This window comes from Panthera uncia (genome assembly GCF_023721935.1).
Source record: "Panthera uncia isolate 11264 chromosome C1 unlocalized genomic scaffold, Puncia_PCG_1.0 HiC_scaffold_3, whole genome shotgun sequence".
NCBI lineage: Eukaryota > Metazoa > Chordata > Mammalia > Carnivora > Felidae > Panthera > Panthera uncia.
In genome coordinates, this window is record NW_026057584.1 from 35,358,339 (window position 1) to 35,380,792 (window position 22,454).

Below are 22,454 nucleotides of genomic sequence, written 5' to 3' on the forward strand. Positions count from 1 at the left end.
ATGCGACTTGTGGTGGCAATACTTGTTACACTGGATTTATGTACTGATCACATAATTTATTTAAATATTTGCAAATGCTTTATAAGTATTAACTCATTTAATCTTCAAACAATCCTATCAGGTAGGTACTATTTTTGTCCATTTTGTTTTGTTTTGTTTGTTTAGATAAAGAAACAAGCATGGAGAAGTTAAATAACTTGCCTAAGTTATCTGGTAGCAAATGGTAGAGTGAGGATTTGAACTTGTACGGTCTGGCCCCACCTATGCTGCAAATAGGAAAACTTGCTTCTAGAAGCCATATTACATATGGGGGGCCTGCATGGCTCCAGCTGTTAAGCATCCAGCTTTGGCTCAGGTAATGATCTCATGCTTGTGAGACTGAGCCCCTCATGGGGCTCTGCACTGATAGTGCAGAGCCTGCTTGGAGTTCTCTCTCTCTGCCTCTCCCCAACTTGCACTTTCTCTCTCTCTCAAAATAAATAAGTAAATGTAAAAAAATAAAAGCCATATCACATATAAATATGAAGGATAAACATCCCATTGCTTATTAAATTTAGGTATAAAGGTAACTTGTAGCAATTAGACTTAAATTTGATGTACCTTTTAGGTTCTGTGGCAAAATAATTTATTTAATGGAGGGGGTTATCTCCATAATTAGAATTCCAAAATGAATAATAAATTAATGTTTTCCTGGGAAGGCTTGGGAAATAACATTGAACTCAGACTTCATTTCTTTCCTCTACTATTTCATACTCTTCCCAGGATGCCAAATCTGACTTGTTTAGTAAAATCTGAAAGAAAAATGCTTTCAAGAACTGAATATGACCAGAGAGAAAAAAGAGTTTTCAGAAGCCCATACATGGCCTTTTGCATTTGAGGGCTATTTCCCAGCAAGTAGATAGTAGCTACAACAATAACTGGCATGTGTATTGAGAGCAAAATGTTAAAGCACTGAGTTGATTAAAAAAAAAAAATGGAGAATAGGAGTGTAGTAGTGGCCACTGTACCACAAACTAGACTAAAATTAATCTTCTCCTGGAAATGGCCTAGCCCATGGAAAGACAATTATAAAGTAACTAGAGAAAATAATTATTGACTCTGGAAAAAATGAAAACTTCTGTTTCTGGGAGAGAGGGTTTTAAATGCTTATTGAGAAGTGTGTAAAAACTTTTTGCACATCGAATAACTCACAAAGCAATATTTTGATGAGTTAAGCATAAATGATTAAAAAAAACATACAAATTACATTTCTATAACTGCATAGAGATATAAAAGTTGAAAAATAGAATATGGAAAAATAAGAATCAGTGTTTGTACCAGATACTGAAAATTTATTTGAAAAATTATATTATTTGAAATTTTTATCTGGGGCTTATCTAATGCTAGTATGATGCTGTTGTTCAAAATGATTCTCCATAATTATAATCCATGAATCTCATTTTACCATTTTCTAAACTAAATAAAAAGTGAAGGTCTTTTCTTATGCCAACAAACAAGAATCATAAGAGTAAATGTTCTCTGAGAGATGGACAAAGTATGTTATATATTCTAATATTTCTATAAAGGCATTTTCAGTATGCTTTCTTCCATATTGTCACCCACACCCTTTGTCCAATGTGCTTAATTGTAATTGTGAAGCAACACTGACCTATCTCTCAATGAGGCTGACTCTTTCTCTGCAGTATGGATTTCGGCAAAATCCCATATTCCACCCCTTTAGATTGTGCTGAGCTCCTGATTCTCTGGGCATTCAGAGTAGGGTTCACTCTCACGCAAGCAGCTCAGATCCCAGGAGATTGTTTTAGGCCATAATCAGTTGTTGTCTCTATTAGAATTTTGGCATCTGAATAAGTGGTGGGGACAGAGAGTGATTTTAGTTGCTAGGCTTTAGCGTAAGACTACTAGGCCACCAGGCTCCAGACCACTGTTCAGACCTGCTGGAGAGCCATTATTTAGAAATCCTTGACTTTGACTAGGTGGAGTGACTGGATGGAGTCTGGGTGATTTCCCGCAGGGAGGAGATGAATGTGTTCTTTGTATGTGAGTGTGACATTTATTAGGGCTGTCCACAAATATTCCAGCCCTACTTCCTTTGAAGCTCATGGTAGGATTGCACTTCTCCACCCTACCGAAGGGCAGTGTAGCACTGCAACTTGCTTAGAAGTGATGAGTATCAGTTGTGGGCAGAAGTTAAGAGCTTCATCCATCACCACACTACACTCCCTTTTCTCTTTAGTCCTGCAACCAGCAAGGTGCCTGGTGGTGGCTTCTCCATTGGATTGGAGCGTGCAGTCACAATGAGCAATGCCACCCCTGCTCATCCTTACTGGATATGTAGTGCAAGCAAGAAAATAAACCTTGTTAAAGCTACTGAGATTTAGGGGTTGTAATGTTTCTGCAGTATAAACTAGCCTATTCTGATTAAAAATAGAGAGGAAGAAAGAAACAAATCATTGCAACGTACCTGTGGCAGAGATTGGCTAATAATTCCACAAATCTGTTTCTCTTTCACCCTGGGCACACAGCTAATTCACATTTCCTATTCTCCTGTGTGGTTAGGTGAGGCCATGTGACTGAATTCTGACCAACGTTTTATACCCCACTTCCAGTCCCCACCCATGGAAGACCTACTACATGATCTCTGTTTTTAATCTGCCAAGTGAAAACTAAGGAATCTGGGACTCTAGAGCAAGAGCCAGCAAACATTTCCTGTAAAGGGTCATATAGTAAACGTTTTTAGGCTTTGTGGGTCATAAGGTCTTTATTGCAACTACTCAACTCTGTTGTTTTATGGGAAAACAGTCACAGACTCTCCGTATACAAATGGAAATGGTTGTGTTCTCATAAAACTCTGTTTACAAAACCAGGCAGTAGGTCACTGTGTCCTGAGTAGTCATTTACTGACTAGTTACCTAGAGGAGAGTAAGAGTGAAAGGAACTTGAGTCTCTGAGTCACTCGATGGTATCTACTTGCTGACTACCTATGGGGAATTATTATCTGAGTAAAAAAAACCTGTTGAGTTAAGTGTAACTACTATCTTATTCCACTATCTTATTCCATATTTCAGAAAAAAATTCCAGGTGAATTAATAATCTAAACAAAGAAAAAAATGACTTAAAGAAAGCATGGCAGACTCACAATATTGTTTATAATACTAGTTAGAAAAATCATGATAAAAACTCTAGAAACTATAACAGAAAAGATTAAACAGATTTGGGTACAAAAACCCCCATTTCTGTGCAGTGAAAGATACTATAAACAACGTTACCTAATGGGAGAAAATATATGCAACATATGTACACAACAGGAAGAGGCTGATATGCAAAACAACAAGTAGCTTCTTGAAATCAATAAGAAAAAGAAGCAGCAAAGTAAGAAAATAGACATGGGATATGAAGAAGGAATTCTCAAAAGAAGGAATATGTGATAATAAGCATGTGAAAACATACTCAATCTCACCAATAATCAGAGTGTAAGTAAAAACAAGATAGTGAGTTTTACTTATCAGTTTGGCAAAAAAATTTTTCAATATCAAGTGTTTGTGAATTTGTATAAGTAACAACTTGCATACTCAACTGACTGTGAATTGATAAAAATTCTGGAAAGCAAGTTTCAGTATGTATAAATATTAAAAATACATATGTACTTTGATCAAACATTTCCATCACAAGTAATTTATCCTACAGAAACACTAAGTGTGCAAAAATATATTTATGTGTATGTCTATTATAGTACCACTCATAAGGGCCAAAAAAACTGGACCACACCTCAACATTTATGAGTAGAGGAATGGTTAAATAAATTTAATACATGTACATTGTAGAATAATAACTGTTAAAAATGAGAGAGACATATATCTGCTGACATATTTTTGAGTGATAAGAGCAAGTCAGAACAATCTGTACAGAATGTCCTGTAAAAAGGGGGCAGGGAGGAAAGGAGGTAGAAATCTATGTATCTTGAGGGATATGCACATTGTTGACACTGATAACCCTTGGAATGAAGGACTTAATCCATTTTTAACTTTATACACTTCTTTTTTCCCTTTGTATATCATTTTTATAATTATAATTTTTTTTAAGTAAAAGGACGTAAGTCAAGAAAGACTGAAAGAAAAGCCCATTGTGGACACTGGCCAAGGCCAAGGGGCTGAGGGATGGCTGGGCAGAGGAACAAAGGCTTGTGGAAGGCTTGCTGAGGCAAATGCACAGGCGTGAGTCACTCCCTCCAAGTTCCAATGGCAGCAGATGGAGCTGTTATGACCTGGAACCAGGGTTCTGCTTGGAAATTTTCCAGAAAAGAGGAAGACTTGGGGTGAGAAAAGAAAGGGTAACCCTGCCGGCCTGAGGGCAAAGCATGCTGGAAACAAACAAAACAAAACAAAACCAAAACAAAACAAGTAATGTCCTTTGGCTGAACTTGCTTCGTCTATCCAGGAGCTAACTACTAGGTTATCTTTTCACTGCTTCACATTTGTTCAGGTTAAAAACCTCCTCTCAAAATCTGTTGCTTGAAATGAATATACACCTAGTGGAAGGTGGGTATTGGGGGTTTTGGTTTTGGGTTTTAAAGGTTACATGTCACTGTAAATCCTAGGAAGATAATTTCGGGTTCATTCAACCTTGTGCTAACAGGAAGACAAATGGCACCAGTCTGTGTGTGTGTTGTAGGTGAATAGGCTGTAGTTCACTCTGGATGCGTGCATTTGTTGGTTCTCTGATGTGTATTAGCATCTTTCATTTACCAAGAGTACTTTTGTCAAAAATCGGATCACATGTGAGATGGAACTTCTTTTTGTATGTTTATTAACCATTTTGTAAGTAGTGCCATATTGATCTGTTACTTACCAGAAAGTTTTATCCATTGGGTATTGCTTGTACTCTAATATTCCCCATATTCTTGTATTATTACTTACCTTAGAAACAAAGGCCGATGGGTGGTATCCATACTAGAGAGGGTAAAAGAAACTTGTTGCAGACTCAAAGTCACTATTTAAAGAAACCTCAAGATTCCTCTGAGTCACAGCATACTAATGAGCCAAAGGCAGATTCAGGCAGTTTTCTGATTGGTTGTGTTCTAAGTGCGTTGCCTAGAATGGAGCCTGAGTTGTGGGGTATACTTGTCACAGTGCAATGGTCTGTTAGTCAGCTAGGGCCGCCATAACAAAATGCCACAGACTGGGTGGGTGGTGTAAGTAACAGGAATCTATTGCCTCACAGCTCTAGAGGCTAGAAGTCCAAGATCAAGGTGTCAGCAGGATTGACTCCTTCTGAGGGCTGTGAGGGAAGATGCGTTCCATGGCTTATAGATGGCTGACTTCTCCCTATGTCTCTTCACATTGTCTTCCCGTCATGTGCTTCTGTCCTTGTGTCCAAATTCCTCTCTTTTGGATTAGAGTCGACACTAATGACCTCATTTTAATAACCCTATCTTCAAGTAAGGTCACATTCTGAGGTAGGATATCTTTTCTTTTCTTTTTATGGGAGGGAATATGATTCAACCATAACAGATGGCATAATAAATAACAAAGTAAATAGTAAGCCTGGGTTTAGAGCCTGGGTCTCTGATTGGTCACCCAGGACTTTTTATCAGACCCTCTCCGCATTCCAGGGTATCTTCCCTGCCCCTTTCCCCACGTTCCTGTTGCTTTCTCTGCATTGCTCTATTGTAATTAGGTAATTGTGCATTTATCTCCCTGATGAGACCTGCACATTCCCTGTGAGAAGGGACTGTGTCTTTTGTTCCCCGTATCTAGCACAGTGCCTGACTCAGACAAGGAGAATGAATGAATGAATGATTAACAATGACATAATATTCATCTTTTAAGGAACACCAGTCCACATAACTATTTAAATGTCTTCTTGGTTTCACAACTAAATGTAAATGAATATGTACTCACCCCCATGAAATAAAATGATGTGCAAACTTGAAAAGCTTTTAAATTCTTATTATGTCGGAACACTTTGTGGACAGCAGCTTCTAGATAAGAAGGTGGGATAAGAAAGTCTAAAACGGGATAAGGACCCTTATATCCAGCTGCTTCATAAACAAAGCAAGTTCAGCCAAAGGATACTGCACCCTACTTACATTAATAATGAACTTCAGATTTAAAGTCTAATTTTAAAGTTATGGTTAGAGAATATGGAAATGCTTCTGCAGAGATTATTCTATGGTTAATAAATACAGTTCATGAAGAAGGCCTGTGGGACTTGTGTGTTTTCAAAACCTGGAGAAAACAAGTCAGAAGGGAAACTTAATGTCTTTGAGTGGAAACACAGGATGTTATTGGGTTTTTCTGTCTTTGCTGAAGACAGAACAAGAATAGTTTATGCTACAGCATGCAGGGGTTTGGTTGACTACGAAGGAAGAATTTCCCAATAGAATACTAAATATCAGGATGGAATGGATTGGTTTTACACCTTTCTATCATTTAAGTGGGAACTCCTAGACCACATTGAGCCAGGCTCTTTCACTTACTATCCAGGAGAACTTGGAAAAGTTATACCATTTCATTGAGGGTCTATTTTCTTATAAAATGGGCCTAATTTGTACCTCACACTGTTACAGGAGATTGAATCTAAAGCGTGTAGCACAGTTGCTGACACATTATAAGCATTCCAAAAATGGCATTAATAATAAAAATGATAGCAAATATTTATTAGTTGTTTGGTACATACCAGACATCATTCTAAGCACTTTATGGGGCATTTCATTTTGGTTTCATGGTAATCATGTAAGGTAGGTGCTTTTATTTCTGTTTCATAGGTGAGAAAACTGAAGCACAGAGAGATGAAGTAATTTGACCCAAATCATAGAGGTAGTAAGTGACGAAACTCTAATACGAACCCAGGAAGTCTGTCTCCAGAGCCTGTGCTTCTAGTCACTATATGTGGAAACTCTAATGTTTATAAACATGTTTATAAACATTGGACTTTTAAAGTAAGAAATTGACACACTGTTAAAAAATTCATAGTCTAGTGGTCCCTAGCTTTCCATCATCCTTCTATTATTTTCCCTTCCATGTTTTGGATGGTTTTATTTACTAAAATACTATAATGATAAGCAATAATTCATTTTTTATTGTTATTCATCAAAGATATATGTCACAAAGCTCCTGCTCATTGTGAGGCAACAGAATTATCTGAATTGATAATTCTTGTCAAAGGCAAAGCAACTTGACAATTTTGGTTGGCTTTTGAAGGTTTTTCATTGCACAGTTTACACAAGGCTTTCCGAAATACCTATAATAACAAATTGACTCTCTTCCTTCAAATATTAAGTTTAAAGAAGCTAATATTCTGTGATGAGGCATCTCTGATGCTGATACATGAATTCCCTCTACTGAAACACCATTTTAAGTATCTAGGTTTCCCCCCCACACATGATTTCTGCGTATGGTTATATGTGTTCTGCAGACAGACAGATATGCTACATTAGCAGTTTTCAAACGGTGTGGTCAGGAGTTTTGGATAAGTCTGTTTAGGGTCCAGAATGTCTTTCTAAAATATATATTCAATTATCAACTCTTACAAGTGTTTGTTTTAAGGTAGGAGCCAAAATATTGAATTGTTGGATGTAGCTAAGTATTAAAAGATTATCTGCCATTGAAAGCTAAGAGATAGACTGAAGAGATGAGGATCTGGAGTTAGACTGTGCACTCTGTGTGTGTGTGTGTGTGTGTGTGTGTGTGTGTGTGCATGCACACATGCATGTGCACAAAGGACGATTATGGAGAGAAACAAGCAATGGTGTGCTACTAAACCACTTTTTAGGGGAATAAAAGGCCCTAATTGGTAGCATTTGCCAATTTCCATGTTTTAAATACTCCTATCACAGCCAGTTTCAAGCTATCAACAGTTCAACAACTTTATATATTTATTTGTATTTTTAATATATTTTAAATTTAACAATTGGCTCTCTCAAGCCAGTATGAGCCTGTTCTCACAAATTTGTTTATCACCATTCTCAGGGATAGAGCCTGGAGATGCTATTATTGAGAATGGGCATCTGACAGCTCAGGTGAAGGAGAAAGTGAAGAAAACATAATTTCTAAGATAAAGTCTAAGACTGAAGAATTACAGCCAGAAATGATTCTGAGCCAAGGAGGCCACAATGGGGAGAAATTTTGGAAGGTAGCAATCTGGTTAGCAAACAGAAAATGAAGGCCTTGGATGCAGGGGCATATCCCAGACATGACAACTGATTAGACAAGGAGGAGAAAAAGATGCTGTAGTTCAAGCAGGGCAAGGATCTGCTTAGTTTAGAACAGATGTGTTTCTGTCCGACATAATGATTGTCATCACCCTTCTCCACATTTGCCTCTTGTGTACTATGCTCATCTATCTTCCTGTCCCTGAGGGAACTTCAAGCATCTTTGGCAATACTGGAAAGTATTGTTCACCAGGAATTCATAGACAAGACGTCCAAACCCGGTGTCAACATCATCGAAGCCCAATTAGGACTAATCAAGTAATTTAAACAAGTATATTGACACTTGATAGCAATAGAAACTCTAGAAACAGACAAAATTTGGAGACCCAGATGGGTAAACAGCAGGCAGTCAGATTTGTAGAAGTCCATCAGCAGATATTAGGCTCAGAGAGAGGTTAGGACACTGGTCTAGGGAAAGAGGTGGATATAATATGAATGGCAAAAGTTCCTAAGCTGAGCAATTATGTCAGAGACTTCTGATTATCTATCCAAAAATCCATTCTTTCCTTCTTACTTAGAACCTTTGTTTTATTTGGTTTGCACAACAAGGTACTAGGTAGTACTTTCTAGAAAGTTCTGTAAGAAGAGAACAAAGAGCTATGTGCCTCCTCTATCCTGCCTACTCCCCCCCCCACCCCCCATTACCTCTTTCTTGTGCTTTTTCCTTGAAAGACAGCAATGATGGCTAGTGCTTCAACAGACAATTTGGGCCATGAGGTAACCTTGAAAATAGAAACAGTACTAACGATGTTATTCTAGAAGGAAAGACAGAATCTTGGTCCCTGACCACTGAAGCTCCATCATAACATTCCTGGACTATCTACTTCTGGGTGTCTTTTATATTAGAGAAAAATAAACTTTTATCTTGTTTAAGCCACTATTGTTCACTACTTTAGTACCAAATTAAATTCTTATCTGATATAGCCAGCCAATAAGCCAGGTACCAAGGAAAAGGAAGGAAGCAGAGATGGGGATTTTATTTCAAGAATTCTAGTACAAGGTAGAAAAGAAGGAAGAAGCATAGTTACTAGGACAAGGACATGAGATAAGAGCCAAACTAGCAATACTACTTGAAGCCTACTTCTCTGAAAGAGCTACTTAAACCCAAATTCTAAAGTCACCCACCCAGCATTGCCTTTTGCCAATAAGTCAAAAGCAGGGTAGCAGATGGTCTAGAGAGAGCAGTCAAGTGCCTGGTGGCTGTGAAAAGAGAGGGGCCACCACAGGGAAGGGGGCCAGGTAGGTCATTATTCTAAAGAGTGAACTTCATTGGTAGTGAAGATTTCAGAGACATATAGAAGATTTCAAGGCATGCAAAGGTTTCATGAGAAACTGTAGTTCCCATCTAGAAGATCAACTACATTTGGCTTCTCACAGTCTGGTGATCAAACTCTCTAGGCTATCCCTGATCTGACACTACAATCCCCACCCACCAGCATGTCAGAACCAGATGTCAAGATGCCTGAAGATGGGGAGGAGAGGAGAAAGTGGAAATTCAGTTTGCAGGACAGAGATGGAGCTAGAGACAAATAAGGGATTTAAATGAAGGGCTTGAGTGCAGGAGAAAGAGAATAATGAAATGGTGCCTGCCATTAATTCTGATGAAAATTAGGAGAGTATGATTGTGTTTATCTGGAGAAATGAAAGAGAAGAGCAGTAAAAAACAGAAGTTTAGACTCACTCATTATCTTTTCAGTGCTCTGGTGTGCTATAGAATCTTATCTGACAAGGGATGATCCAGATGTCTAAAACTGATTCTTTTCTGCCTCCTTTACAATAAACAAAGCGCAATGCAAGAATATTAGTGCACTGGTGTCTGGCTTCCTCTCTCCAATGACATCCAAAATGCTGTCACCAAGAGACTTCCTATTTACCAAATTCAGTTGACGTTGTTCATTCCTATCTATGGCCTCCTCTGACACTGCCTTCTTTTGGAGAAGGCTCAGCTCCTCTGTGCCATCATTCAGAGTTCTCATCCAAGCTCTCCGATCACCTCCTATCCATCTCACACTGGGCACATCTTCCCTCTCCTGCCTCTGATGGTTGGTGTCCCCAGTGTTCTGGGCTCAGTCTTTTCACTTTTCAGTTTATAATCTATTTCTAGACTCCTCTCTCATGCAAGGTTTTTGTTAGCTCTCTGTATCCCAACTCCAGTATCTATATTTTCAGCTCATACCTTGTTCCTTGGCTCTAGACTTCTAGATCCTAAATCTATATTATATGTCCTACAAATAGCTCCAACCCCATGAGTTCAAAATGAGAACTCACCAACAACTTTGAAAGCCTTTGGAGTACAGGGCTAAGTCTCATGCATTTTCTTATAGCTTCAGTACATGGAAGTATTCAGTAAATGTTGTCAAATGACAACATGGCTGGATATTTTCAACAAACACATTTAAATGTCATTAATGTATGTATGTATGTATGTATGTATGTATGTATTTATAAATATGGAATGCTTCACAAATTTGCTTCACATCCTTGTGCAGGGGCCATGTTGGTCTTCTTTGTATCTTTCCAACTTTAGTATATATGCTGTGAAGCAAGCAGTAAATATCTATTTATTTAACATTTTACTGAAATGTAATTGACATGCAAAAAGTTGCACACATTTAAATTGTACAATTTGATGTTTTGCCATATGTACACTTGTTGAATGTTCACTGCAACCAAGACAGGGAGCATAGTCATACCCCCAGAAATTCCCTCTTTGTGCCCCTTTGTGATCCATCCCTCATGTCCTCCCTACCTCCCACCCCCCACTGCCAGGCAACCACTGATCCAATTTCTGTCACTATAGCCTAGTTCCCATTTTCTATAATTTTATATAAATGAACTCATATATTATGCACTCTCTTTTGGAGACTGGCTCCTTTTATTCATCATAATTATTTTAATTACTCATATTACTTCATGTATCAATAGTACATTCATTTTTATTGCTGAATGGTATTTTATTATCTCTGTATACCACAATTTGTTTATTCATTCATCTATTGATGGACCTTTCTTTGTGTTGTTTCCAGTTTTTAGCAATTACAAATAAAGTTGCTATGAACATTTGTGGAAAAGTCTTTGTGTGGACATATGCTTTCCTCTCGAATAAATGAATAAGAACAGAATGACTAGATTATATGGTAGGTATATATTTAACTTTATAAGAAATTGCCAAACTTTCCCCAAAGTTTTGTACTATTTTGCATTCCCATTAGAGGTCTGTTCTAATTCCTCTATATCCTCAACAACATTTGATGTGGTCAATAGTTTTAATTTTAGCCATTCTAACGGATGCAAAGTGGTGTCTCACTGTGGTTTTAATTTGCATTTTCCTATTGACTAATACTGTTGAACATCTTTTCATGTGCTTACCTACCATTCCTATATCTTCTTTGGTGAAGTGTCTATTAATTTTCTTTGCCCATTCTTAAAATGTGTTATTTTGAGAGCTATTTTTATAGTTGACCCTTGAGCAACGTTGGGGTTAAGGGCAATAACTCCCCCACATAGCTGAAAATCTGCTTAGAACTTTTGACTCCCCCAAAACTTAACTACTAATAGCCTACTGTTAACTGGAAGCCTTACCAATAACATAATCAGTCAATTTAACACATATTTTGTATAAGTATAATATAAGCTAGAGAAAAGAAAATATTATTAAGAAAATCTTAAGGAAGGGAAATACATTATAGTATGATATTGTATTTATAAAAAAAAAGTCCATATATAAAGTAGGCCACGGTAGTTCAAATTCATGTTGTCCAAGGATCAACTGTATATTCTGAATACATTTTTTTTACCAGATATATATGAGTTGCAAATATTATTTCCCAGTCTATGGCTTGTCTGTTCACACTTTTAACTGTCTTTTGAAGAATAGAAGTTTTTAATTTTAGTGAGGTTCAAATTATTCTTTTATAGATTGTGCTTTTGATATAATTTCCAAGAAATCTTTGCCTAACCAAAGGTCACAAATATTTTCTCCTCTATTTTCTTCCAGAAATTGTATAATTTTAGCTTTTAGGTCTATGATCCATTTTGAGTTAATTTTCATATATGATGGAAGGTATGGATTCAAGTTCATTGTGATGCAAGAGGGTATTTAATTTGTTGAAACACATATAAATTTAAACAAATTATAAGAGGGCCTTTTCTTGTGAATCAGTGGAAACCTTTACTTTAAAATTCTGTAATCAAGGACAATATGCTAACAGCTCAAACTAACTGTATGCCTAATTTTTAAAAACACATTCTTTATTGTCTTTTCAAGGTGACTTATTAACTTTTTTATTTGTAGTAAAGGAATAAATCAACATTGTTTGTATCTTGTGTTCCATTGGCTTATTACCAAGTGTGAGTTCTATAAGTCTGCTTTGATTTAGATAGCTCATGGGCCTTGCAGGTAGGAGAGAAATAATAGGAAACAGGGTCGGTATGAAATGGGGATGAATATATCTAATTGGTACCTCATTAAAATGCTAAAAACCCTTAACTTCCATATTAGAGAAACTCCAGAGTTATTGAATGAAGCATCTTTTCTGTGTGGATTTTGACCCATGCAAGAATTGAATACTTTAACAGTGTGTGTATGTCCGTGTGTTTTAGTAGGAGGCAGGAAGAAGATGGCTGATTATAGATGTTACTTCAGTTCAGTAGAGAGACAAGTCCTGGGATAGACCCATCTTTCCCCTTTGGTGTGGCTTACCAGAGCTTAATAAAATATATCTGAGATATTTGAAATGGTCTTTGAAGTCCTAAAGCCAAATGCCACGGCTCAGTAAGTCACTGGAAGAGGTATGTATATCTTTGGGTCGCCATTTAGGCTAGGTGGTGGACATATGTGGATAGGTGTGTTGCTTTCAGCATCCATTCTCCACTTAACCTCATTCTTCATAGCCCCCATATCTTTAGTAAGTCAGATCATTTTATAAAAGCCGATCCCACTTCTAACTTCAGGTGTAAAGCATTGATATGTTAGCTTTATGAATGCCCCTGGCCCTTGAGATTTGTTCATGGATGGGAATGTGACATGAGTTGACTCAATGAGAGTGAATCTCAAGACTTGTACAGAAACTATCAGAAGTTTTTTCTCTACCCCTCTAAGCACTTGATAATAAAATGGTAAGAGCTGAGAGGATAGGTTCTGTCTGAAACCTAGAAATGAAGCCAACACTGTAGATGGCAGAAGGAATAGACAATGAGAAAAGTCCTTGGTGATATAATTGGGTGGCTAGATCAAACTTCACTTGACTACTTCAAGACTGCTCAACTGTGAAGGCAGTAAGTTTCCTTTTTCTTTTATGCCTGTCACTGAATGAAAGGTAAGATACAATTGGGTATATTAAGTTTGCAAGGAACTGAGATCTGTTAGGGTTTCTTCAGGTTTATTGGGATATAGCACAAAACCTTAGCAGGCCTCTCGAAAAATTGAAAATTGGTTCAAGAAACAGTTGAGATTTAGCAAATCTGTTTTTTTCAAAAATCTTCTCAGAAGTTAGAATCTAACTCTATTCAAGTGCTCTATTATACTAGTGATTTAGCTGCTTTCTGCTACAAATACTACCAGTTACCTGACTCTGTCTCACATTCAAATTTTAGTTCAGTCAGTCAGTTACAATTTCAAAATCTCTGTCAAACATCACTGGCAAATGTACAGATACCTGGCTTAATCAACTCAAGATGGAGTGTTAAAAAGCATGGCAACGAGGGGGTAAGGGAATCTTCCACAGTAAGCTGTGGGTATGGAAGTTATGCTGAGCTTTCTCAGAAAGGAGTCTGTTAGGCACCATGAATGTGCTGTCCAAGACTATGCTTTCTGGAATCCCTAAACTTATGATGGGTAGTGTGAGAGCTGAAGGAGCTGGGAAGCTGAGAGTTGGCAGAGATCTGATCATGTGTCTATGAGGACTTCTGGAATGGTCCTGTTGGCAAGTCCTGTGTAATCATATAATAAAAATGTTAAAATGTGATTTTGGTAAAAATCATATGGGAATGTAAACGCCAAGGTGATGAGGGTGGGCCCCCTACAGTGTCTCCTACGACTGTATCAACCAGCTTCCCTGCCCTTGGCTTCTGGCTGGATTCAGTTAAAAGGGAGCCCTAGTGAAAGATGCGAGAGATGGAAGAGAAAAGTCCTTCCATCTTTTTTTGTAGGCTGTTTTTTCCCCTGGCTCTTATGCTATGGGATTGCCCCAAGCTGGCTATGTTTCTTGACTGAAGGTCACTGATCTGCATTCTGGAGATCACAACTCCTCAATTCACTCTCATTGAGTCAACTCATGTCACATTCCCATCCATGAACAAATTTCAAGAGGCAGGGGCATTAATAAAGCTAACATATCAATGCTTTACACCTGAAGTTAGAAGTGGGCTCGGCTTTTATAAAAGGTGACTTTTTCCACGCGATTCTCTCCTTCTATGTTCCAGTAACCTCTTCTTGCCCTCTGCTGTTACCAGCTCTGGTCCGGCACTATCTCTTTTGGTTTCCCTATATCCTGATCACATCCTTATAAATAGTCCCCTTCTAAATAAATCTCAGTTTTTACCTACTTTGTGGCTTGTCTATTCTTTTTTCCTAACAGTGACTTTTGCTAGCAGAAGTTTTTGTTCTTGGTGAAGTAGAATTTATCATTTTTCATAATCCATGATCACTTTTGTATCCTGCCTAAAAAATGTTGCCTATCCCCAAGTCATGAAACTATTTTCCTAGGTTCTCTTCTAAAAGCACTATGATTTTGATTTTTATTATGGATTTGGCAGATCCATGGCAAATTAATAGTTGTGTACAGTGTGAGCTAGGGTTCAATTTTTTTTTCCATATGGATAATCCACTTATTTCAATGCCATTTGTTGAAAGACTCCTATCACCATTGAATTATTTTCATTCATAGGGTTGGACTTATGTCTATCATTTTGTTATTCATTTTCTGTTTGTTACTACTGTTGATTTGTTCCTCTGTTTATCCTTTTATGCCTTCTTCTGGATCAACTGAATATATTTTAGAATTTCTATTTCATCTATCTATTGGCTGTTTAGCTATACCTGTTCCCATTATATGTTTCAACTAATTCCTACAGGAATTATAATATCTATCCTTAATGTTCTATGGCCTTTTAGAATTATTCTTTACTATTTTATATAAAATTACTCAGCTGTTTACCATTTCCAGTGTTCTTTATTCCTTCCTGAAGATTCATATTTCCATCTAGTATCATTTCCTACAGCCTGAAGAATGTTCTTTGTAATTCTTGTAGTACTGGACTTCTGATGATGAATCCTTTTAGTTTGTTTTTCTTAAATCTGAAAATGTTTCTATTTCATCTTCATTCTTCAAGGATATTTTCACTGGATGTAATTTTTTTTTCTTTCAGCACCACCTTAAATATGTCACTGCACTGTATTCTAGCCTTTGTTGTTTCAGATATGAAGTTAACGATAACCAAGAGGAAATGCATTTTTCTCAGACTGCTTTCAAGACTTGTTCTTTATTTTTGTTTTTTAGCAGTTTGATTATCATGTGCTAGGTAAGGGCTCTTTCATATTGATTTTGCTAGGGGTTTCCTGAGCTGCTTCAATCTGTCAATTTATGAATTTTACCAAATTTGAAAAAATTTTGACCATGGTTTCTTTCAGTGTTCTTTTCTGCTTCATTCTCTACCATTCTCCTGGTACTGTAATTATAAATTTGTTAGATGTTTTGATGTGTTTTGATATTGTCTTTCAGGTCTCTGAGTTTCTGTCCATTAATTTTCCTTTCCTTTCATTTCCTTTCCTTTCCTTTCCTTTCCTTTCCTACCTCTTTCCTTCCTTCCTTCCTTCCTTCCTTCCTTCCTTCCTTCCTTCCTCCCTTGTCTATTCTTTAGAGTGAGTAATTCTATTGAGTTCACTGATTCTTTCCTCTGTCATCTCCATTCTGCTCCATCCAGTGAATGCTTTATTTTTTTACTTTTCAGTTTTAGAATTTCTATTGTTTGACTTTTTTTATACTTTTTATTTTTCTCCTGAGATTTTTTATCTTGCATGTATTTTGAGCAATTTCTTCTACCTCATTGACCATCCTTTAATAGCTGCTTTAATTCTCTTGTCTCAGGGCACCTGGGTGGCTCAGTGGGTTAAGCATCTGACTCCTGATTTCAGCTCAGGTCATGATCTCAGGGTCATGAGATCAAGTCTGGCATTGGGCTCTGAGCTGGGTGTGGAGACTGCTTAAAATTCTCTCTCTCTCCGGCTCCCTCTGCCCCTCCCCCTGCTCATGTGCACTCTCTCCCTCTCTCTAAAAAATGCTCTTGTCTCCTAATTTTAATATCTGAATAATTTGGGGTTTGATCTGCATTGATTGTTGTTTCTCTTGAGTCTGGGTCACAATTTCCTGGTTTTTATTTGTTGGGTATTTCAAACTATATCTCAGGCAATGTGATTATTATTATTATGTGGAGCCTGGATTGTATTAAATTTCTCTGAAGAAATTTTTTGTTTTATCTCAGTTGATAAATATAGATAGATTTTATTGCCCTGAAAAATCCATTAGACAAAGAGTTGCAAGTGTTTCAGTTAGAAGCCATTGAGTAGCATACATGGCAGTAGGCAGTGCCAAGATGCCAAGATGATTTGGGTGCGGTTCCCATGGTGTACTGGTATTAGTCAGGATTCTCCAATTTATCTCAATTTTGGTTGCTTTATCAGGCAATTGACTTGCTTAGGTTCATACTTCAAACCCTGTTTCTTAGGTGGGCACTCAAATCTCAGTTCAGTTCTCTTACCATTATCTAGACTTGAGGGGTCCAGCAGAGATTTGTGAAGAGTTATTTGGAGCTCTATCTAAGTACTTTCTGGGAGAATTCTCTCCATTTCTTACAGCTGTATTTCCTCACACGACATCTTCCGGTTCTCCAAGACAGAATAACTGGTTTCCTTTCAGAGTTCTAGCTCCTCTGCATGATGCCAACTGCAGCTTATCCCTGAGCTAAAAGTCACAAAAACGGGAAATTCACCTTAGTTCATCCTCTTCTTCCAAACCTCTACTTCTTTCCAAAATCTACCTCCTTTCTTTCACTCTCTTATTCTCTTATTGTATTTTTCCTGGACTTTGTAGTTATCATCTGCGGTCTGAGAGGAGTTTGTTCAGCTATTTCTAGAAGCTGAACCACTTAATTCTGTGAATGCTTGGAGTGTGTTCTTTCCTAGGACTGGCAGTTTCTGGGGTCATGCTACAATAAATGGGCCACTGTGAAATTCACCTACCTAATAATGTTTTGCATATTCTATCTTGATCTTCTTAGTTGTTTTCTCTCAAAAGCTGTTCAAGTTTTCTGTTATCATTGAGTAGAGATATTTTCATTCTCCAAGGGGTACTTCCCAGTTTGTATTGTTATGGGCATCCTATTTATGGCTTTAAGAGAGTGCTATTCATTACTTCTTACATCTGAATTCTCTCAAAGGATGCTATTTTACTTGCTCCCTGAAATCTTGGGTCTTTCTCTTTTACATTTCTTTTGAGCATTATTTGCCTTTCAAGGACTAGCAATGACTAAAGCAAACTACACTGTTTTATCCTCCCATATTTATGAGTGGTTAGACTCAGACTCAGGCACATCTTCCCTTCTATACTGTGTAGATGAAATCCGTGTAGATTTTTTCCCTTTATATCTTTCTGGCCTGATTACTAAGGTCCCATTTCTTCCAAGAAAATCTCTTTCTTCTTCCAGCTTAATCAACCAGTATTTCTTTATTTTTGTTCTCCCCTGCTGCTCCTATTCTGGAAGTAAGTCAAAAGCATACTTAATATCTTTTATTTTCATAAAAGAAATACATGTGTGTGTATATATATATATATATATATATACATATATATATATATCAAATAATCAAATAATATTGCAAAGTTTTAACAAACACCATCTGTTCCTTGCCTACCTGTTTCCCTAGCTCTCTACAAGATCTCCTCCCCAGAGGCAATGCTTTCAGCTGTTTTATCTGTTTCTTCTGGCATTGTTCTCAATGTTTCTAAATAATATGCTTAGACTGTTACAGACTGTTATTTATTGACTCTTTCACACTGTATGTACTATTGTTGTAGCTTGGCTGCACCCAGAGCCAACCCTGAATCAAGGACTTGAATAAAACAGTTTGCTTAGGAGGTAGTCCTTAGAAGTGCAAGTAGGACTACGGGGAAATGAGAGAGGGAAGCGAAGAAAACCTCATAAAGAGCGTGTTTCAAGCATATTGCCACTGTGGACAGCTGCAGTGTCCTGCGGTCCTATGGATGAAGTCTGAGAGGTAGTGTAGAATGTGCCTTGGATTATCCCTGAGAAGTAAGGGACAACTAACTCCTGTCAGTCAGTGGTTGAGGGTGCTTTCAGGATCCACTCTCTGTCTGGCACTTTCAGCTGCTCTGTGTACCAGTCAAGTAGATTCTATTGCCCTGAAAAATCCATTAGACAGAGTTGCAAGTGTTTCAGTTAGAAGCCACTGAGTAGCATGCATGGCAGTAGGCAGTGCCAAGATGCCAAGATGCCAAGATGATTTGGGTGGGGTTCCCATGGTATACTGGTATTAGTCACGATTCTCCAGAGAAGCATAATCAATAGGACTGGCGTTAGGAGTATCACCTGAGAATTTGTTAAAATGCAGATTCTCAAGTCCCACCCAGATGTACCGAATCAGAATCTTTGGGGTTTGGGTCTGAGAGTCTGTGTTTTAACAAGTTCTCTAGGTAATTCTTATGCGGGTTAAAGTTTGGGAAGCACTGGCCTATAATTTATAGAATCTCTTGACTGGCTAAGCTAACAGGAGTTGAACATAGGTGAGAAAGAACAAAGGTAAATAAGTGCATATGTCTGATGCCCCTAATTAAACCTCTTGGAAAATGGAGCCAAACAGGGAGTTCAAAATCAGTTAGGGACCATTCTTATCTTGGCCTGCTTTTAACATCAATATCATCTATAATAAGAGAATGGTAATAATGTTGGAGAACTTCCTGAGCTGTTGTGCAAATCAAACCAGAAGGTAAATGTGATGGTTCCTTGCTCCCAAATGTCAATAACTGTTTCTAATAACATGACTCTTTTAAGTCACTGGAGTCCAATTTATTAAATTTCCACTTTAGTGAACTGCAATAGCATGTGGCCATTCCCCCCAAATGCTAACTTTAAATCAGTAAAAATGCCACTGTCATTGCTACTGTAGATTTTAATATTTGAAAATATTTATTAGTCTCTTAGCCATGTTTTTCTATTTGTACATAGTTAAAGAACGCATTCTTACACTATACTTTCTACAAGTTGCTCTTAGAAGGGGCAGGCTTTTGTTTTGTTCTTTCTCTACAAGGATGGAATTTTTGTAACCTTTTCTCTTGATGACTATTCATTGCCAATCAGGATAAAAGAGCTTTGCCCTTCCAATAATTTCTATTTTATGATAACATGCTTGGACAATTTCAGTACACTTTAGAGGTACGAATGGGTCTATTTAAGTGCTATTATTTTTTTTAATTGCTATTTTTTGCTGCAGACTCATTAACAATTCAAAACTTGAATTAGAAGTAACCTAAAAATGTCTTACTTTATGTCAATGAAGTCTATTAGATACAAATGATACCCATTTTTGCAACACTCAATGAAGAACATATCATACCTAATGAAAATCTGTTCTCAGACTTCCTAGAAAATAAACTGAGCCAAGGGGACTAAATAAAAATGTAATTTTAATATTACATGAACATGACAGAATAGGAGAAATAGAAGGGTCAAAATGCTGAACCTGTTTTTAAATAATCAAGGTTATCCTGGAAGATTTTACTTTAATTATACATCAGAGAGGATGTTTTTAGAGAACTCAAATAAATACTCATTATTCAACTTGAACTTAAGTAGGCATTGAAAAAAATCTTCATAAATTCAGTAAAGTCATGAGACTTCTGCTAAATCCTAGCAGTTCATTTATACTTTTTTTTTGGTTTTACTATAATATTTTTGTCTATAATTAAATGAGAGTATATACATATGAAAGTACCTGGCATATGAGTTAGCATATATACACATAATCAATGTTAGTGTCCTCTCTTTCCCTGTCATAGCATAAACCTAAAGAGACTTAACTAAATTTCTGGTCAGACATTTATCTAGGCTTTCTCTGGCCATTCTTAACACAGCAAATAAATATACTTAGAAAATGAAATTAAAACTCTGGGGAAAATTAGAGCTATAGGAAGATTTCTAAGTGTGAGTAAGTGCTTAAAATATTATATAATCACACTCATTAATAGTAAACATTTTAACTTGAGTGTAGTCGTGTGTATGTTGTTTATGCTTGTGTTTTTAACTACTATTTTCAGGCATTACAAATTCACACATGGAATCCAATTCAGAGGGAAGCTAGGAACCTCACATGACAGATGATCAAGTCTAAAGGAATTCATATTTAAAATCAAAGTAAAAGAACTTCTTTAACTATTTTTAGGTCATTGGCAGGAACTCTCAACCAAAAGAATATTATTGAAATGACTAATTATGAATTATGAACACTTTGCTTCCTACAATTAAAATTTTTAGACCCATACAAAAGACTCAATTGTATAAAATCAAGTTAAAAATCAAAGTTATTAATATGCACAAGAGATGTTACATATTAATGTCATTGGATTTTTGGGTGTGTTTGTGTGTGAACATGTTAATGACACAGATGGACCATAGAATGTTGAACTTATTCTAAGTTTGGAAATGCAGGGCCGATTTTATCCCATTCCAAATTGAAATTAGGGCTCTCAAAGATTCCAGACTTGAATACAGGAAATGAAAGTCCCTGAAATGCCCACAGAATAGGTACCAGATGGAGACTAGGGTTACCCAGTATTTGGGCAAGGCAGTACAGAAGATTATATCCAAGTAAATGACAAAATGAAAGTAACCAAACCATTCAGTACATGCTGTGGCTCATCATGCAGCCAAATGCACCAGTAGTGTCTCTTCTGTGTTTGATCAGAGGTTGGCGTCTTCGGTAGGGCCATACGGGACTTTAGATCAATCCAGTTTGAACTTTTTATTGAACAAATGAGACTCAGAAAAATTAAGTGACTAGGTCAAATCACAAAGGCAGTAAGTGGAAGAACAGAGTCTTGAATTCCGTTCTCTCAATTCACAGCCCAGTGTTTTCCCCCTTATTTCCTAAGGCCTATCTCTATTATTACCAGCATCACAGACATTCCCTGAATGCTGAAGGCAAAACTTGGCTCTGCCTTTGGGGGTGCAAATAGGGAGGGAATGCAGTCCTACCCTGACTCTGCTTGAGGGTCAGACTGGTACAAATAGGAAGTTCTAAGGAATCCTTGGAATGAAGGAACATACATCTTCAAGGGTAAGTATGGGTTACATGATGATGCACCTGGAAAAGCAGGCTGGAGCTACATTGTGGGGCTCTCAACTGCTAAGATACTGAATTTGGAATTTATTTGACCTGCCAATGGGCGTTCCTCCTGGTGTCTGGCAGTGTAGGTATTAATGTCTATGTGTTATATGAATGAATAAGCTGTTGATAGTTTGTGAGTGGTTTCTGAGACATGTTCTTATCAGAGATGAACTTCAAATTATATTAGACTTTCAATGAGAATTTGAGGCTCAAGGAAGCAGGCAGTTGGGAGAATAGATCTAATCACAAAGATGAGAGACTACAGTGAGTTATAAAATTTTAACATATGTATCCATAGATTTTTAATAGCCTTATTGATATATAATTAGACTTTTTAAATTTATTTTTTAAATGTTTGTTTATTTTTGAGAGACAGAGAGAGAGGGAGCAGGGAGGTAGGGGGCAGAAAGAGAAGGAGACACAGAATCCGAAGCAGTCTCCAGGTTCTGAGCTGGCACAGAGCCTGATGCTGGGCTCAAACCACGAACCACGAGATCATGACCTGAGCTGAAGTCAGAGGCTTAACCGACTGAGCCACCCAAGTGACCCTATAATTAGACTTTTTAATAAAAGGATTGCTCATGGATCAATCTCACATATATAATGTTTGTTTGTTTGTTTGTTTGGTGGCTTTAAACAACAGAAATCTATTCTTTCACAATTTTCGAGGCGGGAAATCAGAAATCAGTTTCACTGAGTCAAATCAAGTGCCCACTCTTGGTTGGCGGGGGAGGGACAAGGTGGGACTGTGTCTGTTCCTCGAGTCTTCCAGCTTCTGGTGGCTCCCAGCTTTCCCTAGCCTAAAGTTGTACCACTTCATAATCTTCAAGGCCAAAATCAAAC

The 22,454-nt window shown here is 37.3% G+C and overlaps 1 non-coding gene across 1 annotated transcript; it reads right to left on the reverse strand.

The window, feature by feature from the left end:
- Positions 1–10,656: 10,656 nt before the first annotated feature.
- On the reverse strand, positions 10,657–10,762 carry LOC125911962 (U6 spliceosomal RNA). The gene has a single exon (XR_007454540.1). It is a non-coding gene; the product is annotated as a U6 spliceosomal RNA (small nuclear RNA).
- Positions 10,763–22,454: the final 11,692 nt, after the last annotated feature.